Source organism: Physcomitrium patens, chromosome 9, assembly GCF_059467195.1.
Source record: "Physcomitrium patens ecotype Gransden chromosome 9, ASM5946719v1, whole genome shotgun sequence".
NCBI classification, from domain to species: domain Eukaryota; kingdom Viridiplantae; phylum Streptophyta; class Bryopsida; order Funariales; family Funariaceae; genus Physcomitrium; species Physcomitrium patens.
Window position 1 is genome coordinate 659,863 of NC_143418.1, and position 20,246 is coordinate 680,108.

The window sequence follows — 20,246 nt, forward strand, 5'->3', positions numbered from 1 at the left end:
TATTAGACTTGTTTTCCTATGTCCATGAGAAATTTGAAACCAATCAAACGGCGCAAAGAAGAGAAATTGGCTCTGGAAGGTTGGCAACAAGATTGGAGAAGGAGGCGGGCTAACTCCCGAACACATTTTTGAGGTTTTCGTCAATTTAGTAACTCCGATCCTTTTCAAATTTTTTTTGCTTGTTTTGAACTTGATTTTTAAGAAGTGTGCAAATTTTGAATTGAGATCAACGGTTTATTCATTAGATATTGAGGTTTAAATCTGTCATAGGAATTACTAGGATTTGGATTAGGATTTGGCTAGGGTTCGGTTTAGGGTTTGGATTAGGGTTTAGGGTTTGGTTAGGGTTTGATTTAGGATTTGGATTAGGGTTTGGATTAGGATTTGGTTAGGGTTTGATTTAAGGTTTGATTTAGGATTTAGGATTTGGATTAGAGTTTAGGATTGGATTAGGATTTAGATTAGGGTTTAGGATTTGGTTAGGGTTTGATTTAGGATTTGGATTAGAGCTTGATTTAAGGTTTGGTTTAGGATTTAGGATTTGGATTAGAGTTTAGGGTTGAATTAGGATTTGGATTAGGGTTTGGATTAGGGTTTAGGGTTTGGTTAGGGTTTGATTTAGGGTTTGGTTAGGATTTGATTTAAGATTTGGTTTAGGATTTAGGGTTGGATTAGGGTTTGGTTTAGGGTTTGATTTAAGGTTTGGTTTAGGGTTTGATTTAAGGTTTGGTTTAGGGTTTGATTTAAGGTTTGGTTTTAGGGTTTAGGATTTGGAATAGGGTTTAATTTAAGATTTATTTAGGATTTGACTTAGGATTTAGGAATTATTAGGGTTTAAGATTTAATTAGGTTTGGTCTAAAGTTGAGTGAAATTCAATAGGGTTTTAACTAGAATTAAATTAAGGTTGAATTGACATATATTTGAGTAAAATTTGTAATCATTCTAATATTTCTTTAAGAATTTTATTGTTTGTTTGAAATTTCTTTGAGTTGTTTTGAATTTGATTACGTTTGTTTACTATTATTATAGTCTAATTAGAGCATTGTTAGTATTCTATTTAGGATTTTGTTATCGCAATTTCTATTCTTCCTTCTACAGCCAGGTGTCCTAAGCATTCTCAAGCAAGACTTCACACATTACGACAATGTGATCTAATATTGGATAATTTCGAAGCATTCTTAGCGAAGTTCTAATCTATGTATAGAAAACATGATACAATCCATATTACAACTAACAAGATTTGTATCTTGTGCCAAGATAATCAATTAGTGACATTATACACTTCACAATTTCAATAATTAGCAACAAATATCAAGTGGGATGATACAACATTCATCAACCAATTTTTCTATGGATTACAAATAAAATAAAGAAATTGATGTTCAATTTACTTGATCCTTAGACATTGAGTCAAGCAATTGATTTTGTTGTAAAATGTGATAATTTCCTTTTTGAGTTTTGATCTAAGAATCATACAAGGAAATCTCAATATTATTATAATTCAATGATGACACCAATGACTTCTCAATTTAAGCATTTGGAAGTAGAAGACATGCAAATTGATGCAGTACATTTTAAATGTCTTATCAAACAAGAAAAGACTTGTTATCATTAAAAAAGACTATGTTTATATTGTAGAAAAGCTAAAGACATTGTTCAATATTATCCAAAGAAACAATGCAACTACATGTGAGTCCCACAAATTGATCTTAATTAGTAGATTAGTTAAAAACATAGTTTTAAGTCATTCAATTATACAAATGTTAAGAGTAGAGATTTTTTTTTGACTATTCGAGTATTTATTATAATTTAGAAGTATTTATAAATTACAAAAGTGTTATTAGAAGAAAAGTTATAAAAATGGAGTCTTAGTAAGTCTTAGAGGCAATTATCTTAGTTAATTTAGTATTTTTCTTATTGTTAAGTATTAAGAGTTAGTTATTGAAATCAATATCTTTATTGGCTCCTATCTACATGTATTACTTATAAAATCCTATCAATGATTAGTTAGTAGTTAGAAGAAGCATGAAAAAGAGCTTCATGTCTTTTTAATTAACTATATAAAAAATATGATTTTTAGTGGATTTAAATTGATTTTATTACTATAAAAAATCACCGAGATAGGAAAATATAGCCTCATATGGATATTAGTATTATAAAAATATTATAGGATTTTTAGAATTTATTTAGAATTTATTTAGAATTTTTTATGAATTTTTAGAGAAAATTTCAAGACTTTGGTAAAATTGAGTTTATCACCTTGAGAGCCATTATGAAGAAATGAAGCAAGATTTGAAGACTATGCAAGGTTTCTAGGCTAATTGGGTGTTTTTGAACACCATGGTGAAGTCAAAAATGCAAAAAAAGTATTTTTACTAGTAGAAAATAGGAGGACCAGCAGCTAGTATAGTCCTTGTAGGAAGAGAGGTGCTTAATTCCCATATGGGTTGTAGCACCTTGGGTATAGGTAGGAAGATAAGTCTAAGGCCTCAAGGCCTCTTGAAGGAGGGAATATACACTACTTGTGAGCCTTGGTGAGGCTCGAACTCCTAATTTCTTAAGCAAGTTATCCTTGAGGTAAAAATTATTTACTTAACTTTTTTATTATTTACATTCTATCTTTAATCTATCATAACTTACTCATAGTAACTTGGAATTACATGATTTTTATGTCATTGGAAAGATAAAAAAAATTATCTATCTAAAAATATATTTTTTACTTTTTTACTTTTACTTTTTATTGGGTGAAAATCCAGTGAATGGACTATGACTTCATTTTGGATGTTGTAATTACTTGATTTCATCTCTTTTACTTGTATTGTGGTTGTTCTTCCTTGGTCTTTTGCCAATTGCTTACTTCACTTCACACCACCAATTAAAAGTAATTCTTAATTGAGGCCATCTTGTAATTGAGACTGAGGAGTAAAATTTATACTTACACTACAAAATAAAGAGTACTGTTGTTAAAGATGAAAACATGTCCAAAAATGAATTTGTCTAGCTACAATAAGGATTGTGCGGCTAAAAGTTTATACAATTCTTAATGAAGGTCTTATTCTCTCCTCAAAATCCTCTCCCTATTTTAGAATAGATGTGCATTTAAAATCTAATAACTACAAAGCCTTTGCCTCAATAGATTTAAGAGCCTCTACTTGTTTTTTAGATGAAGAATTTGTTAAAAGTCATAATATACAGTTAGTACAAAGAATTAGACCCGTATATGTAGAAGTCATAGACGGTCGTCCATTATCTTCTAGAGATGTTGCTCATAAAAGACTTCCTATAAATATAGTAATAAATAGTCATAATAATTACATAATTTTTAGTATAATTAGATCTCCCTCTAATCCAATCATTTTAGGTTTATCGTGGCTAAAAAAGTATAATCCTCCAATAGATTAGTTTTCTCATAAACTTGACTTTTTTTCAAACATCATCAAGAATTTTTCTAATTCAATAGAAAGCCATGAATTTGTCACGGATATACACATGTAAGCCAATAATTACATGTATAAATAGATAGAAGTAAGTAAAATTAGGTAAAAGTAAGTTAATTCTATAGTATTTGATATGATAGCTTCTTAGAAGCTTCATAGATGCTACTTTGACTTTATAGGTATCTTTAATTGACTTTTTGGATTAGAAACATTGTCAACAAGTTGGCCATGTGCCACACATATTATTAGCTTGAAGACCAAGCTAACTATGTGGCCCACATGCAGAAAAACTTACCTTGTAAGTTAAGGCATGTGTCCTACAAAGTCAACACATATTGGAGGTCCTGTAGAACATCGCCACGTAGCTCCTAGTTAGATAGTATATATAGAGACAAGAGTGAAGCCCTCTTCACTCTTGTCAACTCCTTTCTTGCTTCCAGTTTAGTTTCAAATGTCTCTAGTTTTCTTGACTTTTGGCAATAGCCATTCTAGTTTCATTCTTGATATATATATCAAGTTATTTCTATTTTTTCATCTTTCTTTGAGAGAAGTCTCACTTTTTTATTTGTCTTTATCATGTTCTTGTCCTTGATAAATTGAGAAGAGTATACTTACAATATGAGAGCTTTGTCTAAACTTAATTAAGAGTGGATTACCCCCTTTTCTTGATAAGACATAAGCATATTAGAAGTTACAGATTATCCTCTTCTAAACTGATATTGTCTTTAGTATTTTCTTTGTTCTCAAGTCCTCTCTTTTATTTGTTTTGAAAAATATTAGATACCTTCTCTTTTTTAAGTGTTATCATGGCAGAACTTGTTGAAATGAAGAGTGCAATGGCACAAATACAAGAGCAATTGAGGGAGTTAATGCTTGCGATGCATCAACTCAATTTACGACCACAAGGAGCAACAAGATTGACAAGAAGTGAAGATATAGAAATGATTGGAGTTGCTTCAACATCTGCACCAAATCATGTCCCTTCTCCTAAAGTAGAACATCCTTCCAGTGTTAGAGAACCAAGAATTGCCCTACCCGAGAAGTTTAATGGCACCAAATCAAAGTTTAGAAGATTTATCAATCAAGTACAACTTGTGATTGAACTTTAACACCAAAGCTATCCAACTCTAGGATCTCAAGTTAGATTCATTGGTATACTTCTTTCAGATTTAGCATTATCATAGTTTTCATCTTTTTTTGAACGACGAGATCCAATATTAGATAATTTAGAAGTTTTTATGGCAGAGTTTTGATTCATGTATGGAGAACATGATGCAATTTGTATTGCAACCAATAAGATCTATATTTTACAACAAAGCAATCGATCAGTAATATCGTATGTTTCACAATTTTGACAACTTGCAATTGATATCAAGTGGAATGATGCTGCACTTATTAGCCAATTTTTCTATGAATTACAATATAAGGTAAAAAAATTAATGCTAAACTTATGTGATCCTCAAACATTAAGTCAAGCAATTGACTTTGCTGTGAAGTGCAACAATTACCTTTTTGAATTTCGATTTGAGAACCGTACAAGTAGTCCTCAACATAACTATAATTCAATAGCAACACCAACATCTCTTCAACACATACATTTAGAAGTAGAGGATATGCAAATTGATGCAGTATGTTTCATACCTCTTACTAAGCAAGAAAAGACTCGTCGTCCTTAAGAAGGATTGTGCTTATATTGTAGAGAACCTAAGCACACTACTCAACATTATCCAAAGAAGTGATGCAATCATAAAATGAGAAGTACAGCAATCAAAGAAGATAGCATGTTAGAAAATAAATTTGTCCAGCTGCAATAAGGACCGTGCAGTTGGAACCTTATACAACGCCTAGTGAAGGTCCTATCCTTTCATCAGAACCCTTTCCATGTTTTACGATAAATGTTATTCTAGAATCTAAACATCTCAAAGCCTCTACCTTACTAGATTCAAGAGCCTCAACATGTTTCTTAGATGAAAAATTTGCTAAAAGATATAGCATATTTTTAGTAAATAAAACTAAACTTGTTCATGTAGAAGTCATAGATGGTCATCCGTTGTCTTCAAGAGATGTTACTCATGAAATCCTTTCTATAGAAATAACAAATAATGGTCATAGTAGCTTTATAATATTTAATATCATTAGATCTCCTTCTAATCCAGTCATTTCAGGTTTATCATGGCTAAAAAAATATAATCTTAAAATAGATTGGACTTCTTGTAGTCTTGACTTTTTTGAAAGTATAACTAAGAGTGTAGTTAATCAAATAAAAAGTCATAAGTTAAGTATAATTAAATCTATATTTGTAGGTCCAAGTACTTTCTTGCATGTTGCAAAAGAAAGATCACCTTGTGTCATTTATGCCATACATGTTTTTAGTGGTGGAAAGACTTCAAGTGGCATTCCAAATCAATATCAAGATTTTCAAGATGTATTTGAGAAAAAAAATGCAGATACTCTTCCAGAATATCATTCCTATGACTACTCAATTGATCTTCAAGAAGGAGTACAACCGCCTTTTGGACCAATCTACAATTTATCTCAAAATGATTTGGCTGAATTCAAGGAGTATATTAAAGAAAATTTGGCCAAGAACTTCATATGCCATTTCAAATCTCCAGCAAGAGCTCCAATTTTATTTGTGAAGAAAAAAGATGGATCATTGTGGATGTGTGTTGATTATCGAAGACTCAATAAAATCACTATAAAAAATAGGTACCTGCTACCTTTGATATCAAGACTTCTTGATCAATTGAATCAAGCTAAGATCTATACAAAAATAGATCTATGGAGAGGATACAATTTGGTACACATTAAAGAAGGAGATGAATGGAAGACTGCGTTTTGAATAAAGTATGGACATTTTGAATACAACATCATGCCTTTTGGACTTATAAATGTACGAGCAGTATTCCAACATCTAATGAATGATGTCTTTCGAGAGTTTTTAGATGATTTTATTGTCTGTTACAAAGACGACATCTTAATCTATTCTAAGAACCAAAGAGAACATGAACTTCATGTTCGTCAAGTATTACAAAAATTAAGAGATGCAGGACTCTATGCCAAGATAAAAAAGTGTACATTTCATACTACTCAAGTCGACTTCTTAGGATAAATCATTTCAAATGATGGACTTATGATGGATCCTAAGAAAGTTCAAACAATTATGGATTAGAAGATTTTAAAAATGATAAAAGATATCCAATGCTTTTTAGGATTTGCCAACTACTATGAGATCTTCATTAAAGACTTCTCTCAAGTTGCAACTCCACTTACACATTTGACTTATAAAGATAAACTTCAATAGAATCATGAAGCGGAAGTAGCATTTGAAGCTCTGAAGACAGCTTTTGTTTCTGCACCAATCTTGTATCACGTCAATTTTTCTAAGCCATTTTTTATGGAAACAAATGCATCTTCATCTTTGAGCAATGAAATCAACATCCATAATTGTTTGAACTCAAAGATGAAGATGCTTTGGGTGTCGTATTGTCACAAATGGAAACAAATGATAAACTTCATCCAGTAGCTTTTCATTCTAAAAAATTTTTAGCAGTCGAGATCAACTATAAGATCCATGACAAAGAACTTCTTGTAATTGTGGATTTGTTTCAAGAATGGCACCATTATCTAAAAGGTACTTTTAATCCAGTCAAAGTGTATTTGGATCATAAGAACCTTGAATATTTTATGTCAACACGTGTTTTAAATCGTCGCCAAGCCCGTTGGAGTATGTCTTTGTCAAGATTCGAATTCAAGATCACTTATCAACCAGAAAAACAATAAGGTTTGTTAGATGCACTCTCTAGATAATCTTATCTTACACCAAAGGAAGGAGATGCTGCTTTTGATCAACAATGGATAATTCTCTTGAAGCCAGAGTATCTTCATCTTTGAGCAATGAAATCAACACTAACTGTTGATTCAACTTTCATTAAGTAAGTTCAGTCAAGTATGTCTTCTGATCCTCTTATTCGTGATATTAAGGGAAATCCTTCAAAGTCTCATGATACTTTCGAGTTTGAATTCAAGAAGAATCTACTATATTTTGAGGGATGCCAATATGTTCCAGAAGGTGAAGCTCAATTATGTGTTCTTCAAGCTCATCATGATTTTCTAGTAGTAGAACATTTTGGGTACAATAAAACTTTGGAAGTAATATCCAAGGACTTTTGGTGGCTCCAAATGTGGAAAGCAGTTAAAGATTTTGTACAATCTTGTGATGTTTGCTCGAGATTAAAAACTCCTCGTCATCGACCTTACGGACTTCTTCAGCCATTATCCATTACAGAACAACTATGGTCTTCTATTTCTATGGATTTCATCACAAACCTTCCAATCTCAGGTTCTTATGATTCTATATTCATGATAGTAGAACGTTTTACTAAGATGGCACATTTTGTACCATGTACAAAATCTATCATAGGTGAAGAAAAAAATAAGCTCTTTCTTGACAATATCTATCGCTATCATGGATTATCCAAGGATATTATATCAGATGGAAGAACTCAATTTGTATTAAGATTTTGGCGGACTTTTTTCAAGATTCTAAAAGTAGATATAAAACTATCTTTGACATTCCATCCTCAAACTGATGGATAAATGGAGCATGTTAATCAAGTTTTGGAGTAGTATTTAAGATGTACCATTAACTACCAATAAGATGATTGGACAACTCTTTTGCCATTGGCAGAGTTTGCTTACAATAACATGGTACATTCTTCTACAAAATAAACACCTTTCTTTGCTAATTATGGTTATCATCCACGACTTGATACTTTTGACTTTTCAAAAGTTGATAATTTTGCTGCGAAAGATTTGGCAATTTATTTGTCAAAGCTACATACAATGATGAAGGCATAGTTAAAAGAAGCTCAGGAACAACAAAAGATCAATGTAGATGTCTATTGAAAGGAACAACCACCATTCCACATAGGTGATAAGGTATGGTTACTTCATTGTAATATCAAGACTAGTCGTCCTTGTAACAAGTTGGACTATCGAAAGCTTGGACTATTTTCTATTTCTGCACAAATCAATCCAATTCCATATCGTTTATATCTATCGGAGTCAATAAAAATCCATCCAATATTTTATGTGTCTCTTCTTGAATAATACAAGATATTGGACATACCAAGAAGAAGACAAGCTCTACCTCCTCTTATAGAAGTAGAAGAAGTCTTAAATTCAAGGTGGCATCAAAATAAATTGAAATATCTTGTCCATTAGCATAGATATGATATTAGTGAACGCACATGGGAGCTAGTAAAGAATCTTGCAAATGTAAAAAAGGAGATGGAGGCTTTTTATCGATGACATCCATCAAAATTAAGATGAAAACCTTCTTTATAAAAGAAACAAGATCTAGGTAAGATATCATTCTACTTTCAATCCTTGTTTGTAGCTTCTTTGTAGTTGTGATGCTCAAGAAATGGAGAATCAACAACCAGTGGATTCAACTCAAGAGCCTTTCTTTGTTGACCTACTAGACGAGACATTATGATTGTCTCAACCTTCAAGACGACGCAATCCAGATGAAGATCTTCAAGAGTGACATGTTCTTCTTTGAATAGATGGCAAAATACAACACATTTGGTATCATGACTTGGGAAGGGACTCCAGATGTTTGGTGATTTTACTAGAGGTAGGAACAACTCCTGACGGTGTTCTAAATGTTTTATTCGAAAGAAGTTATGAAGGCCTCAATAATGATCAAATAATTGTGTGGTCTTTCCGCCCTGGTATAAGACACTACCGATGGTTGAGAGGCCCTATCAATCATCTTTGAAGAGAATAAAGATCAGAGTATGTGGCGAATATAATTTGTCATATCATAGATTTTCTCAACATATGATTACCGTTCCTCATGGAACTCATCTCTAGAAGGGTGGATAATATCATGGACATACACATATAAGCCAATAATTACATGTATAAATAGGTAGAAGTAAATAAAAGTAAGTAAAAGTAAGTTAATTCTATAGTATTTGATATGAAAGCTTCCTAAAAGTTTCATAGATACTGCTTTGACTTTATAGGTATCTTTAATTGATTTTTTGGATTAGAAACGTGGTCAACAAGTTGGCCATGTGCCACACATATTGTTAGCTTGAAGACCAAGCTAATTATGTGACCCGCACGTAGAAAAACTTACCTTGTAAGTCAAGGCATGTGTCCTAGAAAGTCAATACATATTGGAGGTCCAATAGAACGTTGCCACATAGCCCTTAGTTAGATAGTATATATAGAGATAAGAGTGAAGTCCTTTCACTCTTGTCAATTCTTTTCTTCCTTCTAGTCTAATTTTAAGGGTGTCTAGTTTTCTTGGCTTTTGGCAATAGCCATTCCAGTTTCTTTCTTAATATATATATCAAGTTATTTTTATTTTGTCATCTTTCTTTGAGAGAAGTCTCACTTGTTTATTTATCTTTATCATGTTCTTGTCTTTGACAGAATGTAATATAGCCAAACTTGTACTTGTAGGTACAAAAGTTTTTTTGCATGCAGCAAAAAAAAGATCATTTTTTGTTATTTATGCCATTTCCATTTTAAATGATGGAAAGATTTTAAGTGAACTTCTAAGTCAATATCAAGTTTTTTAAGATATTTTTGAAAAGAAAAATGGAGATATTCTCTTGGAGCATTGTCCATATGATTGCTCTATTGATCTTAAAGAAAGAACTCAATTGCCATTTGGTCGAATCTATAGTTTAACACAAAATAAATTGGTTGAATTCAAGAAGTACATTGATGAGAAATTAGCTAAGAATTTTATACACTATTCAAAATCTCTTATAAAAGCTCCTATATTATTTGTGAAGAAAAATGATAGATTATAGCAAATGAATGTGGATTATTAAGGACTCAACAAGATTACCATCAAGAATAAATATCCTCTGCCTTTGGTATTTGGACATCTTGGTCAATTTAATCAAGCTAAAATCTATACAAAAATTAGATATACAAGGAACATACAATCTGGTCCACATCCAAGAAGGAGATGAATGAAAGACTGCATTTCAAACAAGGTATGGACACTTTGAATATAATGTCATGTCTTTTGGACTCACAAATGTACTAGCTACTTTTTAACATCTTATGAATGATATTTTTTATGAGTTTCTAGATGATTTGTTATCTATTACTTAGATGACATTTTAATCTACTCTAAGGATACAGAAAAATATGAAGTTCATGTTCATGGTATATTATAAAAACTTAGAGATGCAAGATTGTATGTCAAGATGGAAAAGTATGTATTCCACACTATTTAAGTTGACTTCTTAGGATACATCATTTCAAACAATGATCTAATGATGGATCCTAAAAAAGTTCACTCAATCATGGACTGGAAGATTTCAAAAACAATAAGAGATGTACAATGCTTTTTGGAATTTGCCAATTTTTATCTGAGCTTCAACAAGAACTTTTCTCAAGTTGTAGTGCTACTTACATGCTTAACTTATAAAGACAAGCTCGAGTAGAATAAAGAAGTAAAAGCATCATATAAAGCTTTAAAAAAAACTTTTATTTCTGTACTAATCCTACATCACTTTGACTTCTTCAAAGTATTTTTTTATGGAAATAGATGCATCTGACTTTGCCTTGGGTGGAGACTTACCACAAATAAGAATAGATTACAAACTTTATCCAATAGCTTTTCATTCAAGAAAATTTTCAACAACCAAGATTAATTATGAGATCCACAATAAGAAACTTCTTACAATCACGGATTCTTTTCAAGAATGGCATCATTATTTAAAAGGTGCTTCAAGTTTAATCATCGTTGTCGGGGTAGAGATAGTTTGCCTTAAGAAAATGTTGGGCTTCTGGCTATTACTAATTATTCAATCAAGCTTGAAAATAAGAGAAGTCCTAAGTTTATATATAATTTTTTCCTTTTTGAATAATTACACCAAATATACAATCCTCAAGTAACCCACAACTTCCAAAATATGATAAAATCTTCTAAAACCTTGTTTATTCTTATGTGGAGATTTTCCCAAACTTCAACACCTCATATCTCCTAATCCAACCGTCCAAAAAAACTCAAATTTTACATGAGATATTCATGTATTCTTATTAACTTCTACAACAAATTTCAATTGCAAATTCGTTGCAGATCTTGAGATATCTTGAAAACCCTAATAGTCGCTTCAAACCCTTGTCTTTATACATCCATGTGCAATTTTCTTCATATCTTACAAAATATAAGCTCAAATGCCACGAAATTTGTATGTATAGCTTTTTAACACAAAAATTTACATTCTCCAAAAAGTTTGAGTCAAAATTCATCCGAATACTCAAGTTATGGCTCCAACCATTACTACAAACAAAACCGCTTACTTACTGCCTTTGATTTGGAAGTGCCGCCTTCAACTCCTTACAACTCCTTCATATATACTCTAAAAACAATAACTTTTTTATGAAAGATTTAGGCCTTGAAATCGCCGTTCCAGTCGCACCTTTCGATCTTCAAAAGTTGCTGTAAAACTCCTCGTACTCTCAAAAGAGTAACAATATGTCTTAAATAAACACCTTAACTTCAAACGGCTATAACTTTTTCATCCTAATTCCAAATCGTGTAATTTTTGTACACAAATTGTATTCCAAATCCTAAACTTTATAATTTTAGCTTGTAATCTCCGAATGCTCTCGAAAGAAGAACCCTAATCCGTAATAAGGCCTTGGGCAGCCTCCTTGAAGCCCATTGGGCATAGTATTCGACCAATAGGGATGAAATTCTCCATTCCTTGCCTTCATCCGACCATGCCTTGCTTTCATCCCTTCTAATTAGCCTCCTACTAGTTTAGATTTTTATCCTTAGGTTTCCACCTTCTTCCAAGGCTTCATATTAAACATTTAGGTCCTATATATATATATATATATATATATGTTAATGTCAAAATCAAAAGAAGTAAAGAAACAAAGTAAAGTTTCTTATACCAACTCCTTTTAATTTAATCTACTAGCCTCTCTAACACATATCTAGATTTATCAACACATAATATGTTTTAACTAATTTTTACATACTGTAAGCATTTACAATATGACATCGTATATACAGATCACAAGAATCTCAAGTATTTCAAATCAACACATATTTTGAATCATTGCTAGGCTTGTTAAAGCATGTCTTTATGAAGATTTGAATTTAATATCACTTATCAGCTAGAAAAATAATAGGAATTATTTGATGCCTTTTCTAAATATTTTTATTTTATACTAAAAGAAGAAGAAGTAGCTTATGACCAACAAAAGATAATTTTACTGAAGCTATAATAATTTCATGTCTAAGCAATGAAATCAACATTGATTATTGATTTGAATTTTTTCAAATAGATCCAAGCAAGTATGTCCTCAAACCTTCTTGTTTATGATATTAAAAATAATTCCTCTAAGTCTCAAAATACTTTCAAGTTTGAGTTTAAGGAGAACCTACTCTATTTTGAAGGACATGTATATGTTCTAAAATGAGAAGCACAATTACGTGCTCTTGAAGCTCATCACAATTTCCCTACAGCAAGACATTTTGGTTGTAATAAGTCTTTGGAGCTTATTTCAAGAGATTTTTGGTGGCCTCAAATGTGAAAGGTTGTTAAAGAATTTGTAGAGACATGTGATATTTATTCAAGATCAAAAACTCCTCATCATCGACCTTATGAACTTTTTCAACCATTACCTATATGAGAACAACCATGGTCTTCTATCTCTATAGATTTTATCGTGGATCTTTCAACTTCAAGTTCATATGATTCTATATTTGTGATTGTAGATCGTTTCACCGAGATGGCATATTTTGTACCATGTACAAAATCTATCATAGGTAAAAAAAATAGCTAAATTCTTAGTTGATAATATCTATCGCTATAATGGATTATCAAGGGATATTATATCAAACAGAAAAACATAATTTTTATCGAGATTTTGGAGAATTCTTTTCAAGATATTGAAGGTGGATATAAAACTATCTTCGGCTTTCCACCCTCAAATTGATCGTCAAACAGAATAGGTAAATCAAGTTTCAGAGTAGTATTTGAGGTGAACCATTAACTATCAACAAGATGATTGAATAACTCTTTTGTCATTGGCAGAATTTGCTTACAATAATTTGGTACATTCTTCTAGTCAACAAACACCTTTTTGTCAATTATGGTTATCATCTACAATTTGACACTTTTGACTTTTCAAAAGTTAATAATCCTACAGCAAAAGATGTGAAAAATTAATTGTTAGAGCTACATGCAATAATAAAGGCACAATTAAAAGAAGCTCAAGAACGACAAAAAGCCAATGTAGATGTCTATTATAAGGAACAACCTCAATTTCTTGTGCGAGATAAGATATGGTTACTTCATCGTAATATTAAAACTATTTGTTTTTGTGACAAGCTAGATTATTGTAGGCATGGACCATTTCCCATTTGTGAACAGATCAATCCAATTGCTTATTGATTATACCTATCGGAGTCTTTAAAAATCTATCATATATTCCATGTATCTTTACTTGAACCATACCATACAATGGATATTCAAGGAAGGAGACAAATTCCATGACCTCCTATAGAAGTGGATAATAATGAAGAATTTGAGGTAGAAGAAGTTTTAGATTCAAAGGGACACAAAATAGATTAGAAAATCTGATACATTAGCATGGATATAACATTAATGAATACACATAAGAGCCATCTAGAAATTTAGCAAATGTATCAGCCAAAGTTAAAGCTTTCCATCAATAACATCCATCAAAATCAAGATGAAGAGTTAAGAAATTCTTTGCTATAAAGCAAAGCAAGCCTAATGGATATTTCATTCTATATAGTAATATTGTTTCTTTGTATTTTTTAGTGCTTAGGAGATAGAGAACTAACAACTAACAAATTCAATTCAAAAGCTATCATTTGTTGGGCTATTAGATAAGACATTGCAACTATCACAACTTTTAAGATGGCAAAATTGAAATGAAGATCTTCAAAAATAACATGTTCTTCTTCAATAAGATGGCAAGATACAACGCATTTGGTACCATGACCTTTGAAGGAACTCTCGATGTTTAGTGATATTTTTTGAGATAGAAACCACTCTTGATGGTATTACTAATATTTTGTTTGAAGAAAGTTATGAAGTCCTCAATAATGATCAAATATCAAGGTGGTCTTCTCGCCTTAATATAAGACATTATTGATGGCTGCAAAGACCTATCAATGACCTTTGAAGGAAATAAAGTTCAAAGTATGTGACAAATAAAGTTAGCCACATCTTGAACTTCATCATTATGTACTCACTGCTCCTTGTGGAACTCGTCCCTAAAAAGGGAGATAATATCACGGACATACATATTTATCTAGATAATTATTTAGATAGAAGTAAATTAAAGTAAATAAATATGATAATATCTTAAGGAAATCTTCTTAGAAACTTTATAGATACTATTTTGCTTGTATACATATCTATAGGTGATTGGTAGGTTGAAAACTTAGCCAACAAAGAAGCCATGTATCGACATGTTGACCACTTGTAGTATAAGTTGGACATATGGCACACATCTGTCATGAATTTAGAATACTAACTGAAAATCTAAACAAGAAGCTCAAGAAGAATCGACAAGAATTAGATTAATCAGATGTGTACAAAAACAACACTAGAGAGGTGAGCTAGAGCTCCAAGAGGTGTGTTGTCAAGATTGAAGATCCCTTCAGTCTCGACTTCTATATATACTACAAGCTAGGAAGCTTTTCAAGTAGCTTCAATAAAATAAGAAGCTTTTCAAGTAGCTTCTACGAGTTAAGAAGCTTCTCAAGTAGCTTCCACAAGCTAGAAAGCTTCTTATGTAGCTTCCACGAGCTAAGAAGCTTCTCAAGCAGCTTCCACGAACTTGAAAACTTCTCAAGTAGCTTCGACAAACTACAAAGCTTCTCTAGAACCTTCTAGAATCTTCTACAACTTCCTAGTGTATGTCCTTAACATCGCTCCCCCCTTTAGCTTCAAAGTCCTTTAGAAGCACTCCTATTGCGAGTTAGTACCAATGTAAGAAGTTGAAAATTTGTTGCATAGTGTCTGCAATATACTCTAATTATTGTTCGTGCAACAAGTAGTTCATTGGTCCTTGTAACCAACAATAGTGTCCTACGCCTTTGATTTTTGACTAGGCATAAATTTCCATGTCTTCATTGTGAAAATGCCCTACAAACACTCCTTTGGAAAGATCACCGTAGGCAAGTTCTACCTCAAATACAATCACTAGCGACCTGTTACTAAGTATCCTCCATCGTCTTTGTGGTACATGCAATTCTTCATCTTAGAGTCGTCTTTATAAGATACTCGATTGAGAAGACATGACTGGTATGGTATCTATCTTTTGGCTATCCATATCAGACAAAAAAAAAACAAGCACTAAACATGGAAGAATGGGCTCAAGTTACAAATTTATAGTCTCTAACTATGTCTTTTAGAGGTTTCTTCTCTCCCTTCTTAGTAAGGGTGAGGATTAAGAGGCTTCAAGGAGAAGGAACTTCACTAAAAAACTTTCATCAAAAGAGCTTAGGTTTCTGAAAATAGCATCGATGAAACTCATGTATCTTATGTGATGCATTGATAAGATTTTCCGTTGGTTCCCATCTGCACTCATTGATATCATAGCCACTCCAATGCACTAGATACTCCAATTTTCCCAACTTTTGTCATGAATCTAGTATCTTTTCTATCTTATATTCCTTGTGGTTCTCAATTTCAATACTAAGTGGCAGACATTGCACTCTTCTAAGAAAAGACGACTCTCAATAAGGCTCCAACAAAGAAATATGAAAGACTGGATATAACTTCATAGCAGCCAGTAATCCCACACGGTATGCCACTTGATTGATTTGCTTCTAAATGACAAATGGTCCCAATCTCCGGTAGTCCAACTTATCACATGGCTGCTTGGTTTTGATATTCCGTCAAAGCAGCCATACTTTATCTCCAATTTTGAAAGTAGGTGCTTGATTCTAAAATTTATCTATGCACGCCTTGTAAGCTTCTTGGGTGGTTTACAATTGAAGCTTCAAAGTAGTTTGAAGCTCCGATAGTTGTTTTATAAATCCTTCAGCTGTCGAGTTATTATTGGTTGACGGACTCAACAAATCAAGCTTCTGATGATACCCATAGTTAGAAAAGAATGGTGTTTGTTGAGTCGACGCATGAAGGGTGTTGTTATATGCAAACTCGACTAATGATAGATATGTAGTCCAATCATCTTGCTGGTAGTTGATGCTGCATCGTAAATACTACTCCAAAGTTTGATTCACTCGTTCTGTTTGGCCGTCAGTTTGAGGATGGAAAGTCGAAGAAAGCTTGATATCTACCTTTAATATCTCAAAGAGAGATCTCTAGAACTTTGATACGAATTGGGTTCCTCGATCCAACATGATATCATCTAATAATCCATGATATCAATACACACTATCAAAGAAGAGCCTTGCTGTGTCTTTGCTTGACGATGTTTTCTTGCAAGAGACAAAGTGTGCCATCTTTGTAAGCCGAACTACCACAACAAAGATGCTGTCAAATGAATTTGATGGTGGCAGGTTTATAATGAAGTCCATGGAAACTAAAGACCATGGCCAACGTAGAATAGACAATGGCTGAAGAAGACCATAAGAACGATGTCCAGGATTCTTGGATCTTGAATAAATGTCACAAGAGAGGACAAAATCCTTGACATCCTTCCACATTTGGAACCACCAAAAATCTTAGGAAATAAGTTTTAAGGTCTTATTAAATCCAAAATGTCTCACAGCTGGAAAGTCGTGTCGAGATTGGAGAACTTGGAGCTGTGTTGGTCCCTTTGGAATATACAACTGCTCTTCAAGGTATAAAAGATCTCCTTCCACCTTAAACTTGTCATTATTGACACGTTGCATGATATTGAGGGCTACGAAATCTCCAATAGTCGCAGTACGTAACTAATTAACAAAGTCAGTATCAATTGGTACTATAATAGAGCAAAGCCTGAATTGTTCCGACTTCAACATTGTTGTACACTATTGATCAAATTCTACTTCTTCAGCCTTTCGCGCTAGATATAATTTCTTTGATAATGCATGGGATAGTCTTTGTTGCTTCCCAGGTCGATAAGTAATAACAAAGTCAAACCTGGATAGCAACATATTCTATCAAGCTTGACGACGATTCAGAACCTGAGCCAACATGAAGTACTCTATATTTTTGTGATCCGTATATACGGACACCAAATGCGCAGCTCTTTTGAAAAAATGACGCCACTCTTGGAAAGAATCGATTATCATAAGAAATTCTCTATCATAGATCTCATAGTTGATCTCGGTAGCAGAAAACTTTCGAAAATAGAATGTAACTAGATGAAGCTTCTTATCTACACCTATCTACAAAAATATAGCTCTCATAGCAAAATCTGAAGCATTGGTCTCCAAATAGAAGGCCTTTTCAAAGTCCGAATGTACCAAAATTGGAGCCATAGTAAATGCCGTCTTAAGATCTTGAAATGTTTTTCCCACTAGAGGTCTCCATTTGAGCTTGTCTTTACATATCAATCAATTGAGCAGAGCAGCAACTTGAGAATAATTCTTGATGAAGATCTGATAGAAGTTAGCAAAGCCAAGAAATCATTGTACATCTCTAATCATCTTTGGAACTTTCCATGATATGATTGCTTCTATCTTCTTAGGATCCATCTTCAAGCCTTCTATAGTTGCAATGAATCCCAAAAATTCCATCTCAATTTGGTTAAATAAGGACTTTTCCAACTTGGCGTAAAGTCCTCGCTTACAAAGTTTTTCAAAGACCAGACGAACATGTTTCTCATACTCTTTTATATTCATGGAAAATATCAAAATATCATCTAGATAGATGACAACAAAATTGTCAAGGTGCTCCTGAAAGATATCATTCATCATGTGTTGAAAGACCACCGGAGCATTGATAAGACCAAAAGGCATGATATTATATTCAAAATGGCCATACCTTGTATGAAAATTTGTCTTCTATTTGTCTCCTTCCTTAATTTGTATAAGGTTGTAAGCTCTCTTTAAATCAATCTTTGTAAAGATCCTTGTACATCCAAGTTACTCTAGGAAGACCTGATATCAAGAATAATAGATAATGATTCTTCTTTGTCACCTTCTTGAGACCTTGATAATCCACGCACATCCACAACGAGCCATCTTTCTTCTTCACAAATAAGATTGGTACCCCAATTGGCGATTTCAAATGATAAATGAAGTTCTTTGCTAGATTCTTGTCAATGTACTTCTACAATTCCGCTAACTCCATCTGCGACAAATTATAGATTGGACCAAAAGGCGGTTGTGCTCCTTCTTGCAAGTCTATGGCACAATCATATGGTCGATTCTCCAGTAGCATGTCGACATTCTTCTTTTGAAACAAGTCTTCAAAATCTTTATATTACTCCAGTATATTTGTTGTCAAAATCTTCTCTTTGCTAGTTGAAGTCACATAAATGACAAACAATGTGCCTTCTTAGGACGATGTTATAACGCTCTTCCTCCAATAAATAAGGATTTTATGATTCGAGATCTTCTAATATGCTTACTCTCGGAATGTTCTATAGGAAATGTCATCCTTTGTAACCTCCAATCTATAGATGGGTTATGCATTTTTAATCAAGAAAGACCAAGAATAATAGGATTTGACAGAGTTCTAATAATATTGAAAATAATATAACTACTATGGTCTTTAAACTTCATCTCTATAGGTTCTGATTCATAGGTGTGTCACGGACATACATATAATTACCTATATGAATAGATAAAAGTATGTAAAAGTAGGTTAATTGTGTAATATCTTCTAGAGAAGCTTCTTAGAAGCTTCATAGACGCTGCTTTGACTTTATAGGAGTCTATAGTTGACTTTTAGGTTAGAAACTTGGTCAACAAGTTAGCCATGTGCCACGCATGTTGGAAGCTTAAAGAACAAGCTAACTACGTGGTCCATCCATAGAAAACTTGCCTTGCAAGCAAAGGCATGTGGCCTAGAAAGTCAACATATATTGGAGGTCTTATAGAACATCGCCACGTGGCTTCTAGTTAGATAGTATATATAGAGGCAAGAGTGAAGCCCTCTTCACTCTTGTCAACTCCTTTCTTGCTTCTAGTCCAGGTTCAAGAGTCTTTAGTTTCTTGTCTTGCGGCAATAGCCATTCCAGTTTCTTTTTAATATACCTACTTGTTTATATTTTGACTTATTATATCGAGATAGCCTTTTTGGTGTATATTTTTCCTCATCGGGTCTTTGTCCTTGACAGATTGACAAGAGTACACTTACAATATCAGAGCTTTGTTTTTTCTTGAGTAAGAGTGGATTACCCCTTTCTCTTGACAAGACATAAGCGTATTAGAAGTTTGCGGATTACCCACTTCTAAACTAATATTGTTCTTAGTATCTTCTTTGTTATCAAGTCTTTTTTTTCTTTTGTCTTGAGCAATATCAAACAAATTTTTCTTCTTAGTGTCATTATGGCAGAGCTTGTTGAAATGAAGAGTGCAATGGCACAAATGCAAGAGCAAATGACGGAGTTAATGCTTGCGATGCATCAACTCAATTCACCAACACAGGAAAGAACAAGAATAGCAGAAAGTGGAGATATAGAGATGATCGGAGCTGCTTCAACATCTACAACTCAACGTGGGTGATAAGGTATGGCTACTTCGTCGCAATATCAAGACCACTCGACCTTGTGACAAATTGGACTATCGTAGGCTTGGCCCCTTTTCTGTTTCTGAACAGATCAACCCAGTTGCATATCGGTTACATCTATCGGAGTCAATGAAGATCCAT